The sequence below is a fragment of the Onychomys torridus genome, unplaced genomic scaffold (genome assembly GCF_903995425.1).
Source record: "Onychomys torridus unplaced genomic scaffold, mOncTor1.1, whole genome shotgun sequence".
Lineage (NCBI taxonomy): Eukaryota > Metazoa > Chordata > Mammalia > Rodentia > Cricetidae > Onychomys > Onychomys torridus.
In genome coordinates, this window is record NW_023413502.1 from 463 (window position 1) to 13,505 (window position 13,043).

The window sequence follows — 13,043 nt, forward strand, 5'->3', positions numbered from 1 at the left end:
CACTTATTGTCTGGATATTAAATCACAGCAACAGGGATGTATCTAGAACAGCGGTTATATGCCTCAAACAGGTTGCAAAATGCCCAATTGGCTTACAACTCAGCAGGGAGAGGCTGAGTGCAGGGGCTAGGAAACCATTAACATTCAGATGGGAACAAAACGTCGGAGCACCATTTACCCAAAGATAAATGGAAATCTACACCATCACTCTCTTGAGCAGGGTGAATGACACACTGTTCAAAAGCAGAAGTTAATTTTATCTTGGAGTTCAAGGCCAAGCTTGAAGAGACTCATCTCTTCCCTTCCTTTCAGAAGACACAAACAAAAAAGTCTACTAGTCTCCTTTTAAAAAACATAGTCTTCACTTCCTATGCTGAGAAAAAACCAGTCTAAGGCCGGAAACAGCTGTTGCCTTGTCTCCCAGAGAGACTCATCAGTAGGACAAAGTGGCCACAGATGATAGTCTAACAATTCAAAATGCTGCTACAGGTCACTCTAGAAGGAAAAAAAAATGTGCATGTGTTTATGAAATGTACAGTGTAGGTCCAGTACCATGTTCTTTATGTGGGTGCTCTGCCATGATACTGCCATGAGGGATTCACTTGCAGCAAGGGACCAGGCCGATTAGAGCTTTGCTAGGAAAGATGGATGTACATCCTGTCTCCCCTGCCCCTGCTGCTGCTGCTGCTGCTGAATCACGGGCAGACTGTTCTCTTTGACTTTCTTTCTGGTTTAATCTGCTAAAACCATTATGCTTTTATCTTCTACCTTCATCACCACAAACACTCTATCTCACCAGGAGGGCTATTAAATTCCCCTGTAAGGAGGAAGTGATGGGGTAAGAATATTGTACAGGCACTTAGAGACCCAGCCCAAAAATACTACAGTGAATCACACACAGCTAATGAAAAACACCAAAACAAACAACTTGATCCTGATTACCTTATCATTGTCCAAAGGGTCCTTCTGCACAAATGCCTGAACAAATTCTTCTGGACCAATGTAATTGAGTCTCTCCTGAAATAAAAGCCAATAATATTAAAGAAAATGAGAAGAAATAGATGGTCACATCCCCCTATTAATGTTGGCGGCATCCCCAAATTTCTTAAAGCAGATTATAAAATAAGTTTTTTAGCCCTAAATACTTTCTTCATCTTCAAGATGTGAAAGGAGGCAATGTTTCATAAGACAGTTGAAGAATAAACAGTTATAAGAAAATAATTAGAGGCAGAAGATAAAGAAGGTCATAAACTCTGCTTTTCCCCATCTTGTTTAATACGTGTTTACGAGTAAATTCCCAGGATATCAGAAACATCCATATTCAAATGCCTAAACAAAACACGATTCAGCTGTTTTGTGGATTGTTTCCCTTTTGAGTCATTCTGACCTTTATCAGCAAACAGTCCCGTTGCCAAAGCAAACTAATCTGTGGCCCTGAAGGGCAAAGACGATAGGGCCTTCCTTACCAGCTCAATGTGAGTCAGCTGCTGGGCCAACGTGTAAGGGTCGCTGCAGACAGGTCACGATATCCCACTGTATGGACTGTGGCTTGGTCTTCAGAACTGTGAGCCGGTCTGTGGCTGTGGAGCTGAGTTTCGCCAGGACTTCCTCATACTGGCTCAGGGCCGCGAGTTTTCAGATGAGACACTGCATCATCTGCTGGACATTCTTCTGGTATGTCTGCTAGGAAGAAAGCGAAGGGTGACATTCTTGTGCTACACATTCTTTCCCGGCATTCTGCAACCTCAGACGCCCTGTCTTCAAATGCTTGGAGCTCTACTGGCTTAAAGGAGACCCAGACACGGCAAGGGTTTAAAAACCTAGGTTGATTGGATTGTTCTCTTAGGATGCTTTTGAGAATATAATTCTGGCTGGGCCTTGAAAACACCTCAGAAATATCAGCTTAGCTATGGAGGTGATCCAGTGTAATGGATACTACACACAATGAGGTGTTCTCTAGTGAGACTGGACCTGTTTCCTTCTGCTAGGCTAAACCACATGGATCTCAAAGCAGGTCATCCTCTTCCCATGTTTTTAAAGCCACCAGCATGCCCTCTCCATTCCTACTATTTCCAGCCTCATTCTAAGTACATGGAAGCCACGGGACAAGAATGCATCATGACTTTCCACTTCCCCGCCCATGCACCTTCCTGATTTGCACATCCTACAGTGGGACTGGGTATTCATTTTTGTTATCTGACCTATTCTTGACTCATGTCCATTTTTTCCCCATTCATGAGTCTATATCGATGTTCACAGCCTCTCTGTCACGGGACAGCTGTCACCACAATGCTACTATCAGATGTTACCTTGTTCATGATCTCATCAGGCTATGCTACACTAGTCAAGTTGATTTCAAAGTATTTTCTGTATCATAGGCAAGGATCAACTCCTTGCATTTTAAAACACTTGTTAAGGCAAGAAATGACTTCCCAGTCAATCCATGCATCATCTATCCATCCATCCCTACCCCTCCCTCTATCCCTCCTTTGGGTATATTTATTTGATATGGCATTACTCTTACCTCCCTTATCTAACCCCAAACCATTAACAGCAACTATCCTTCTAGGTAAGTTATGATGCTCATGTTAGCAAGACGAATGCGGGCTGACTCAATGCCAGCTGGGCACTTAAGCTAACAGTCCCAGGGAGTCTACTGATGCAGCCATGCCTGTGCTTATGCCCCAGTGGCTTTTTAAAAGGTGCCCAATACCATCTGCCAAGATTAGCAATTTGAAAATTGTAAATCTAAAAAGTAAAAAATTATCTTTTTTCTAATTTGGCTTGGAGTATGTTTAAACACACACACACACACACACACACACACAGTAAGTAGAGTGTGAGGATTAGGAGTTTAAAGAAGTCATCCTCAGCTCGGTAGTGTGTTTGGGACTAGCCTGAGATACATAAGAACCAGTCTGTCCCCCCCCCCCCCCTGCAAAACCCACTCACCTTTAAACAACCTATCTCCCATCTAGGCCTAAAGTTGGAAGTTGGGATCACTCAAAGACAATGTGTCTTTCTTTGGTACCCAAACCAGTCAAGGCTAAGAAATGTGCTACTTCAACCCACCCCAACCTCACCTTCTTTAGGAAGACTGAAACACACTAAAACTAACTTGTGTTTACTTCAGTCATCCGTACCAAGTGTCTTTACACCTGCCTGCATGAGTGTTCCCACTACTACTTAAAATTATAGAGATAGTTCCCAATATATTACTCTTCTTGAGACACTTCAGCTACATCATGTACCATCTGGAGTAGAAAACACATGTTATAAGGGTGCATTTTTACAGTCACTAAAAGCAGTTTACAAGAGTATCCCACAACTGTCATTACTAAAATATGAAGCACAGTATGGTGTGGGTAAGGGACATATTGGCCAAATTTTTGTAAGAAGAATCCAAACATTTCTAAATAAACACTTAATTTTCTAAACCCACTGTTCCTATGGGTGTGTGTACCCATACATAAATACATGCACACTAGAGACATTCTGGGAAAATACACACAAAACTGACAACACTTGGCGATGTTCAGAGAAATGGGATTGGTATTTTTACTTTGTGTGAAAACTCAGAACAGACTCCTACACTACTTGATTTATTGCAAATAAAGTGAGAGCCCACCCAGGGGCATTTCTTGGACACCACATGTATGAGACATATATAAGAAAGTTCTTTTTCGCTTGAAAAAGAGAAAACTCATCTTTGAAATGTCCATTACTTTACATCCCTCCTGAGTTATTTCTACACCTCACACTTCACCTCTTTCCTTCTCAGGGTCCCTAACACAAGAGACTTTTGGTAGCAATGGCCACTTTTCTTCAGGTTACCACCTGAAGGTGCCCAGCGAAGAGGCAGTGGGCACAAGAATGGCTGAGTAGGGATAGCCTGCAGCCTGGGTCCCATAGAGAGGATTCTGACTGAGCAGGGGTGAGTCTGACTGAGCAGGGGTGAAGCATGGTCTGGGCAGCACGCTGTAAATGCACCTCATGTGATTCTGACAGGCAGCAATGGGTAGGAAGCAGAGCTCACCTTGAAGTCCCGGTGAAAGATTTGTATTCTCCACTAAACAATATTATTTTCAAGAAGGGGTGGAGGAGCTGTAGGTCACTAGTGAGCAAAAGCAATAACAAGGCACAATGCAAGAAAGTAGACGCCAGGGCACATTGCAATTGGTGTGTGGAGAGAGATGGTGGAGGAAGGGGGTCCTGGGACCCTTTTCAACGTCTCCCGCTTTCATCTGATTCCATTTGAGAAATCAGGTTCTGTGTAGTTAAGTATGCTTCCTCCCTGAGTCATGAACTGCTAAATATATACTTATTCTTTTTTATAACTCCAGTTGCCAGAGACAGTCATTACCTGGCAAATAAAGGCAGAAGTTCTTATTATAGAGACCAGCCCCGTAAGGAAGAGAACATTGCATTCTACCCACTCCAGTCATTTGTCATGAAATTCAATCATTAGTTGCATTTCATGTCTCTTCCAGGTGAGGCCTAATTATGTGGAACTGTCCTAGCAGATTCTAAAGAGCCTGACTAAATTATATACAGGGCACACCTGGATTCGCCGAGTGCCAAAAAACTTCCCTAAAGTCAGAGGCAAGAAGCAACAGACCCCAGTTCAAACCCAGGCTTCTTCCACTGGGAGGACTAATGTTTCCCCATTCTCGTAAATGACTCCTTTGTCCATGTGTTCGTTTCTTCTTTCATTCTCTCATCTGTTGAAATATTCTGAGAACCAACTACAAGCCAGGCGTTCAGACAGGAGTTAAAGGCGCCATGGTGAACAAAGTGGGCATAACCTAAAGTCCAATGGGACGACGAACAAGTACAGACCCCAGAGTCCTACGAAACAAAAGGCGTAAGAGCCAAGAATGGAGGGGTGGGGCTGTGACTGGAGTTGTGGAAGGTCTCTCTGAGCAGAGAGATTTAAACATGGGATTGGAAGGAGGCTGCCAAGACAATAAATGCATCACGGGCCTCTACCACATTATCACAAGGCAGTTAGTGCCATGATTCATGGACATGGGAAGGGAGCTAGGAATTTAGTGGACTAGCCAGGGCACACTCAACTCAAGCAACTGTTATGTGTGGACCCAATTCCTAAATTCTGGATACAAGCAGCCAAAAAAAGGCAGCTTCCCGTGAAGCCCTGGCCAGTCAAGGCAGGCACAGCCTCCACTTAGTGGAGTTCAGCATATTCCTAGGAAAATCTTGTATCCCTAGTAATACTTTCTCCTGCCATACCATCCTCAAGGCCAGTGGACCTTTCCTTGGTGTCAAAGAATAGGGTATTAACACAAGAGTGCCAACAAGAAGTCAGAGTCAGAAGGGAAGACCCTTTCCTCCGGTCACCCAATTTCTGAAGGCTTGACCTTGTTTCTGCAGACCAGATCTCAACTTGCAAACCAACAGAAAAGACCACCATCTTTGATTTCCATGATAAGAAAGACCAAAAGCCATCAATATGGCATTTCCAAATCACTGCATTTTATCTTAAAAACAAACAACAAGACAAAAGCAATCAAGTGTACCTTTCAGAAAGGAACAAGTTACGATTTCTAATCTCTATGTCTAAAAGCAACAGCGAACGATTAGCTGGCAGTATCAGTAGCTCTGTGTAATTGAACTGAAAAGAAAAATGGACTGTGACTCAGGTTCTTGCCTTCATACAAGAAACAGCCCTGGAACGGCTCTCATCTCGTGGCCAGTTTATCTCAAAGCAAAGCCACTGCGCCAGCACTGACCCTGCAAGTGGCCAGCAGCAGTCATCCATAAGAGAATGCTTACAGCAAGGGCGAACTATTGGCCTTTCGCCTCTGTGGGTGTTCACTCACGGCAGGAAGAACCTAAGACAGGCAAATGGACAAGAAGGCCGTCCAGTCACAGCAGCAGGGCGTCCCACCTGATATCACAAAGCAACACTGAAAGGGTTAACGCCTGAGCTGAATGCCACACAAGACAGCTACGTGCAGAGATCTTAAGAGCTCGGTTTTCCCAATTTCTCTGATCTCAGGGTAGGAAAATGGCAGTAGAGCTCAGAGAACCGCTCCTCCGGGGAGCTGCCATGGAGGGGGCAGCGTGTCAATGCACAGGACATCCCTGCACTCCCAGGTACTTTGGCGGCCTTCCTCGAGGTGACAGTTCCCAGACACTTACCTGCCACACGGAAACTACTAACATCCAGCAAGCCTCAACACACGAAGTTAGCCCTCAAAGCCTGCTTCAAATAATCTGTTGAAGCTGGTTAGCACTTGCTATCAAAAGCTCAGTTGACGGAAGTGGATGACCTAAGAGACTTATTTTGAGTCTCCACTTATTCTAGGTCCTAGCCTTGAATTGACTTCTGACACCAGAATCCTTGGACTGTTTCCTTCATGCCAACCGCAACCCCAGACATTCCCGCCCAAAGAATTACCTGTGTTAATTACACAACACTTCATGCTCTCCCTTTTATCAAGGCCTGTTCACTGCAAACACTATAAAAGAGCAAGTTAAGCCTCCTCTGCAAAACCCCTCCTAAGTAGGGTTTCATCATCACATGCCTTATGCATGCCAGGCCAATGTTCTACCAGTCCCGAATTTCTAAGTTTTCCATCGAATATTCAGAATCATTAGTATGCTTTTTCTTCCCCTGAAAATTATATAACCAACTATATTACCCTTTTATCTGGAACGGACCAACCACAGCAGTTCTTTCCACCTGCACTGGCTCTCAACACTGGCCTATGTGCTTTTCCCTTGCATGGTCTGGACTGTCTATTTCTACTTCAGAGTTATTAATATGCTGTGATATCTACTGTACGTGTAGGCAGACACACAGAAAGAAGAATTAATATGTGAGCTGGGTCACACCTTTGTAGAAGACAGACTGAGGTGAAATAAAATAAAATGCACCTGGCAACATGAATTCACACGAACACAGCTGGAAATAACAACATAAAACTCCAGACCACACTCATCTGAAGTGGGATGAAATGATCCTTTCTCATAAGACACACCGAAAAGGCCAATACATGCTGTGTAGAGGGCAAAACTAAAAGGCAGTGCTGATCTAGGTCAATCCAGCCCTGCTCCCCACCCAGGTCCCTCTGGAAACTCCACCCGCTTTCCTAAATTCCCGGGACCAACCTCCTGGCCACTGGCCTCCCTGTGCGCCAGGTCGTTTAAGTTTCTCATCATCCTCTCCTCCCGGAAGTCGTAAGGAAATGTTTCTGTCCACTCCGTCAAGAGTTGGACAATTTTAGGTGCAATTTTTCTCATCTGGTTCTAGGGAGAAAAAGAAGTCTACATCAAAGATATGGACCAGCATGGTCTGCTTTAAATAAATAACCAAATAAGTGTGTCACTGGCTAACTGCTGGTGCTGCACATTCTCTGGGGCCAAAGCCACCTCCATATCAATGCCAACTGCAGTTAACAACAGCAGGGCAGAGGGTTCCTCTGTGACTTTTATACTGCTCGTTGGTTTGCTGCATTTCATGTTGCAGGGCTGGGGATCTGAGCTGGGGCCTTACACCTAGGAGGTAAGCATTCCATCACTGAACACTGCTGCAGCCCTAACCGCAATCTTTACACCATTCCCAATTCCATATGCATGGCCATCATCAGCCTGGGGCTAGGCTAGGGTCACATATGGAAATCGTCATCACAAAATCTAGGCCAGAGTTAGCAGATCTAATTAAAAAGAAAAAAAAAACCCATAAAACTCAAATGTCACATTACCTTCTCACCAGCCCCTTTGCTCAGTCGCTGGTGCTCCACACACAAGTGGCAGACTTTGGCCATTGGCTCATAAGGATACGTGAATTAGCGAGAACTAAGCAGGAAGGCGAATATGTATGTTCTCTGCAGCAGGAGAAAAAGAAGTCATTACCCTTTCAATCTCTCAGAATTCATGCTATCCCTGAATATTATAACCTTCTCATACATCGAAGTTAAGAGGCTGCAGGTTCCGGCAAATGCCTGCTCGTAAAACAGCATTAGATAATCCCCTTCATCTCACCTTATCTTTTCCCTTAAAACACACTAAAAATAACAGGATAAACTTGACTCCTGAAATGATCAGAGGATATTTTCTTATCTGTCTTTGGGGAGCCAGGACATACTCATTTTCCAATGGAATCAAGAAGAATGAAATTCAGTCCAGAGAAGCAAGACTGGCTTCCATGTGTTGCCCACACTGAATAAGGTTAGGTGTCCACATAACTACTATAACCAATAACAAACACACAACTAAAAAACAAAACTCACCTACCCTGCCCGCATTCAGAAGAACTGTCCAGTGTGCCCCGTGTAGTGCGCAGTGTTTGTGTCACAACTCAGCTAACCTACTGGCTTGCTCCGGACTACGAGACTTGATACAGCACAACATGGCATTACAGACTATTCTTTAACCACGTTGTCCCCCAAGGAGCCAGTAAGGAAGCAGTGCTTATTTGTCCTAACAGTTTCAGGCTCTCGGTGAAAAAGGGATTCCGTGGGTTGTTTGCTTCTCCCGAGCCTCCTTAGGCACCTTTAGTGGTTCATAAACACTTACTGTACTGAACAAGGGATTCCTTTTACTTTTGATAGCAAGTTTTCCCTGTGTGGGAACATAGTTGAAAATACTATGCAATGAATCACATGGAGATAACTCAGTAAGGAACATGAGGGTGAATGACCACTGGCGCGCACACACACTCTCCTTTGCACGACAAGGTTATTATTGTCGTTATAAAAACTACTAAATGTTTAGGTCTCTAGGTATTTCCATGAACTCACCATCAAAAACAGCTGCCCATTAAACCCAACCTTCTTGTCCTTCTAAATTCAGCTCAACAGACACAAGAGGGGAGGGGAGCTCACTTGACTCAGGAGGGAAAGCTGGTTTGACGGCTGCTACTGAGAAGAGCCAATGTGTAAATGGGGTGCTGGGTTTCCATCGTCCACCCGCCTCTGGGAACAATGAAGACTGAGCTAGTGTACAGCAGCTTTCCTGGTGCCGTCAGTACAAATGTAGGCTAGCAAGAGACGGCAAAAGTGGAGCCACCACCACCCGATGTCCAATCCATTCATCAGTGCATCCGTGTGTAACTTACCTCTCCATGTACTTTCCACAGTTACATTAATTCCACATGACAGGCGCACCCAATGCTCTTTCTAATTTCATTTTCATTTATGGAATGAGGAACAGGCATGGATCAAGTCTACAAATCTCTCTTCATTTAGACTGCCTCAAAAGTGGTGGACAGACAACCTAAAAAGAATAAGATGTGGAGACTTGGCCACAATCTGACCCACCCCCAGGCTCAATTTAGTCTCAGAACTTTCGATGATTACTGTGTAATTCTTCTTGGAAAAAATTCTTAGCAACCAATGTAATTCCACAGCAAGGACAGTATCCCTGCATAGTATAGTGCAATTTCTAATCTGTACCAAAAATGGGTTTCAGAGGAACATCAATACCTACATCTGGATAGTAATCCACATTGGGTACTAGGTGCTGGATAAGAGCCTCCAGAGATCCAGAAAGGAGGTTATTGTCATGGTAACAGAAGCCTCCACAGCTGTCCTCTGCAGACTGGTAGAGATTTCAGTTGTAACCACTGCTGTCAAACATGGCTGAAAAGGGAGGTGTCTGAGGCATACTTTCCTAAAAGGAATAAAAAACAAGAAAACACAGTCATCAGTGACATGTGACATGAAAAGTGACACGTGACATGAAAAGTAAGATTTCATCAGTAATTCCTGTAATAGTGGAAGCAGGCAACTTAAGAAAACAGCTATGGCACACTGTCAGAGTTCACATGTACACATACTTCCAATCAAATGTTACCAAATGCTTAGTAGTCTGGACTTAATCTACACGGCGTCATTTTCACACACACACTCCTTTACAGCCACTTGTGAGCAGCTGGAGAGAAGCCTGGTTCCAGTTGCTGGACCTCATTGAGTCAAGGATTTTCAAGTCAAGATGACACTGGGCTGAATTAGATAAAAACCCGAAGAGACTATGACAGGCACTGGGCATGTGGAAGATCACCAAGGCTGAATGAAGTTGAAAAGCTTGTAATTTTCAGGAGACCAGGAATGAAAGTACATAGAACGTGTCTTTGCCTGTGAGTGTCTAACGTGTGTTTATGTTTGTGCACGTCAAGAGATGTAATGCTACCTCCCCAGCATGTTATTTGCCCTTTGCTCCTCTCCTCAAATCTCAGGTTCAAGATGCTGTGTGTCCTGTGTGCAAAGCCTCCGTCTCAGACAACAGGCAGGTCAAGAAGGCACTTTATATAGGAACAGGGAGTCCTGCCTCAGCCTCGATAAGTTGCTCTTGCCCACCTGGGCGTTTTGTCACTCATGAAGTCCCTGTCAGACAATGCTCAGTGCAGGCCAAAGGCCATTTCGTTATTAGTTGGATTCCTGGGGACCTAGTGCAGGGTTCTGAGAGCAGACTCGGATATCTGGCTGTGTGTCTGGACAATGGAGGCATTTCAGGACTGGTGGAGTCTGGGGATTCGGAGCTGAGGGAAAGCCACACCTATGCCCAGGACTGACAGGGAGCAGCTTGTGGAGATTGCAGGAGGATGCTGAAAGGTATCTGCACCTAAATGAGGGGGTGGGACAGGGGCGGGGCTAAGAGCCTCATAACAAGGTGGTGTGTATGTATGGCTTGGGTAGGTGGTGCCCAGGGATAGGGTGTTAGAACAAAAGTCTATAATGCCAACATGGCAAATAAAAACAGCATTTAGGAAGAAAGACTATCAAGAAAGATATAGAGATATAAAAGTGCCAGACAAGGTGGTGCATGCCTTTGATCTGGGCACTCCGGAGGTAGAGGCAGGCAGATCTGTGAGTTCAATGCCAGCCTGGTCTACATAGTGAGTTACAGGATATCTGGGGATATGTAGAGAAACTGTGTCTCAAAAAGAAAGTAAACTATGGAGAAAAATAGCTTCATGTTGTGACCTCTATCCAACCAAAAACCAGTACAGGGAGAGAATTTCTAAAAGTTCCATAAAAAAACAAAACACTGCAAACAGGAAGAAAGTTGGTTATCCTTGGGAACCACTCCACTGGGATTTTCACCATCTGGGCCCCAGAGGTATCAGGGTTGTGCTTCAGTTAGGTAGGACAGACTAGACCGTCAAGTCATCTAGTGGATGGTTAAACAATCAGGACAACCACTCAGATGATGAGACCTGACTTACAGAAACTGCAGGTAAATTAAAACAAACCAAAACACAAAGAACTCTCAGTGTTATTGTCTTATACGACACAGACAGGAGTGAATTTCTTTCCTCTTCAAATTGCCACTTCTCATGGATATAACTCAGGTATAACTCACTTGTTACAAATCTACAAATCGTTGGTCCCTGAGGAGACAAACAGAGGAGCAACCCTTGTTCTCAGAAGCTGGGACCGACCTCACACTCAGAGTCAGGGCCTGAGACGCCAGCCTCACTCCTTGGAGACGCTTCACCCAAACATACATACACAAGTATGAGTGCATATTTATTCGTATGCACCAGACCCCGCGAATTCATCTGCAAAGTGGTACATTTACATTCACAAGAGAAAACTGCAGCCTAGATACTCTCCTGGCGCTATTTACCACACCGGTCCACCTCTTTCTCCCCGCACCGTCAGTGGGCTTAGCCACGGTGCTTTGCCTGAACTGCACCAATTTGGATGGAGTAAGGTGGCAAACAACAATCAAATCTCTCTCTCTCTCTCTCTCTCTCTCACACACACACACACACACACACACACACACACACACACACACACGGAGGCGCGCACACCTCTGTTTCCCATTTGCCCTTTTCTCTTGTACAGCCCTGAAGTTATTTTCAGGGCTCTCCACTCCAATAAAAAGGAGCCTACCTCATGCTGTCAGCCCACGAAGCTTCCAGGTACCCCAAGCCCGTGTTAGTATAGCCCGGGCTGATGTCCTAAGGCAACTCACCTGAGTCCAAAAGCAAAGCAAAACAAAACAAAACAAAAACCACGCTACTTGTTCAAGTTTGCATAAAAGCCAGGGGAACCCAAGACTTGTGTTTCCCTGTCTGTTCCTAAGAGTCAGACCTTAGATTATAAGGAATCTGCAACAAAAATAAACAGACAGCCAGTACACTCACAAACACCCTTCTAGGAAACTGGCCCCAAAATTATATGGACACAACCAACTCAGTCAAACACTCAAGATCTAGCAAGAAGGCCTGGATGGGCACTGAGGCGAAGCGCAGCACTGCATCCACAGATCCCAGGTCCCCGGAGCTCAGCTCCGCACCTGTTGGGACCCCAGCAGCCCCACACACGAGCGGGCGCCAGAATTCCTAAATCCCCGGGCTCCCGCCGGCGCTCGCTAGCCGGAGACCTCGAGCCTCGCCGGGGCGCACTGGGCAGCTGGCTGGGTCCTGGAGCAGCATCCAAGCAGCCCCGGGGCTCCGGGCAGCCGGCTACCTCCATCCCCGCTCCCTCCATCCCGCCGCGGGAACCCCGGAGCACCTACCCGCGCACAGCCCGGGCCTCCGCCTCATGGTTGCTGTATGGCGGCACCCCCAAAGGAAAACGCAAGACCAGGAAGGACCGAAGGCAGGAAGAAAGGAAAAACGCGCACACTCCAGCCGCAGCAGTGCACACACTCTTGCTCCTGAGTGCTCGCCTCCTGCCACCTCCGGCTACGCCCCGCCTCTGGCCACGCCCATCCGCTCTGGCCAATCCAGGCCCCCGCGGACTGGGATTCCCGCGGAGTCTGGCTTGCTGGCACAGCGGGTCTCAGCAGCCGGGGCTGGACCCACTCCAGCCTGTGTTTCCTCCGAGTGTGTGTATTCATTTGCCTGTGTGCGCTACCTGTAAATATGGCAGGACACGTTGTACAGTATCTATTATCATAATTATGAACTGAAGGTTACTGTTCATGTAACTTTCGGAGGAGATCTGAGAGGAACCACCAAGCACTTGCTGAGTGCTAGGTATTGTGAAAAAAAAACAAAAAACAAAACTCTGGGGGCAGGCACACTGGAGGCCGCAACTTGGTGGTCCCAGACCTCGGAAGCT

The 13,043-nt window shown here is 45.7% G+C and overlaps 1 pseudogene; it reads right to left on the reverse strand.

Annotated features, from left to right (window-relative positions):
- Positions 1-942: 942 nt before the first annotated feature.
- Positions 943-12,622, reverse strand: LOC118576312 (annotated as a pseudogene).
- Positions 12,623-13,043: the final 421 nt, after the last annotated feature.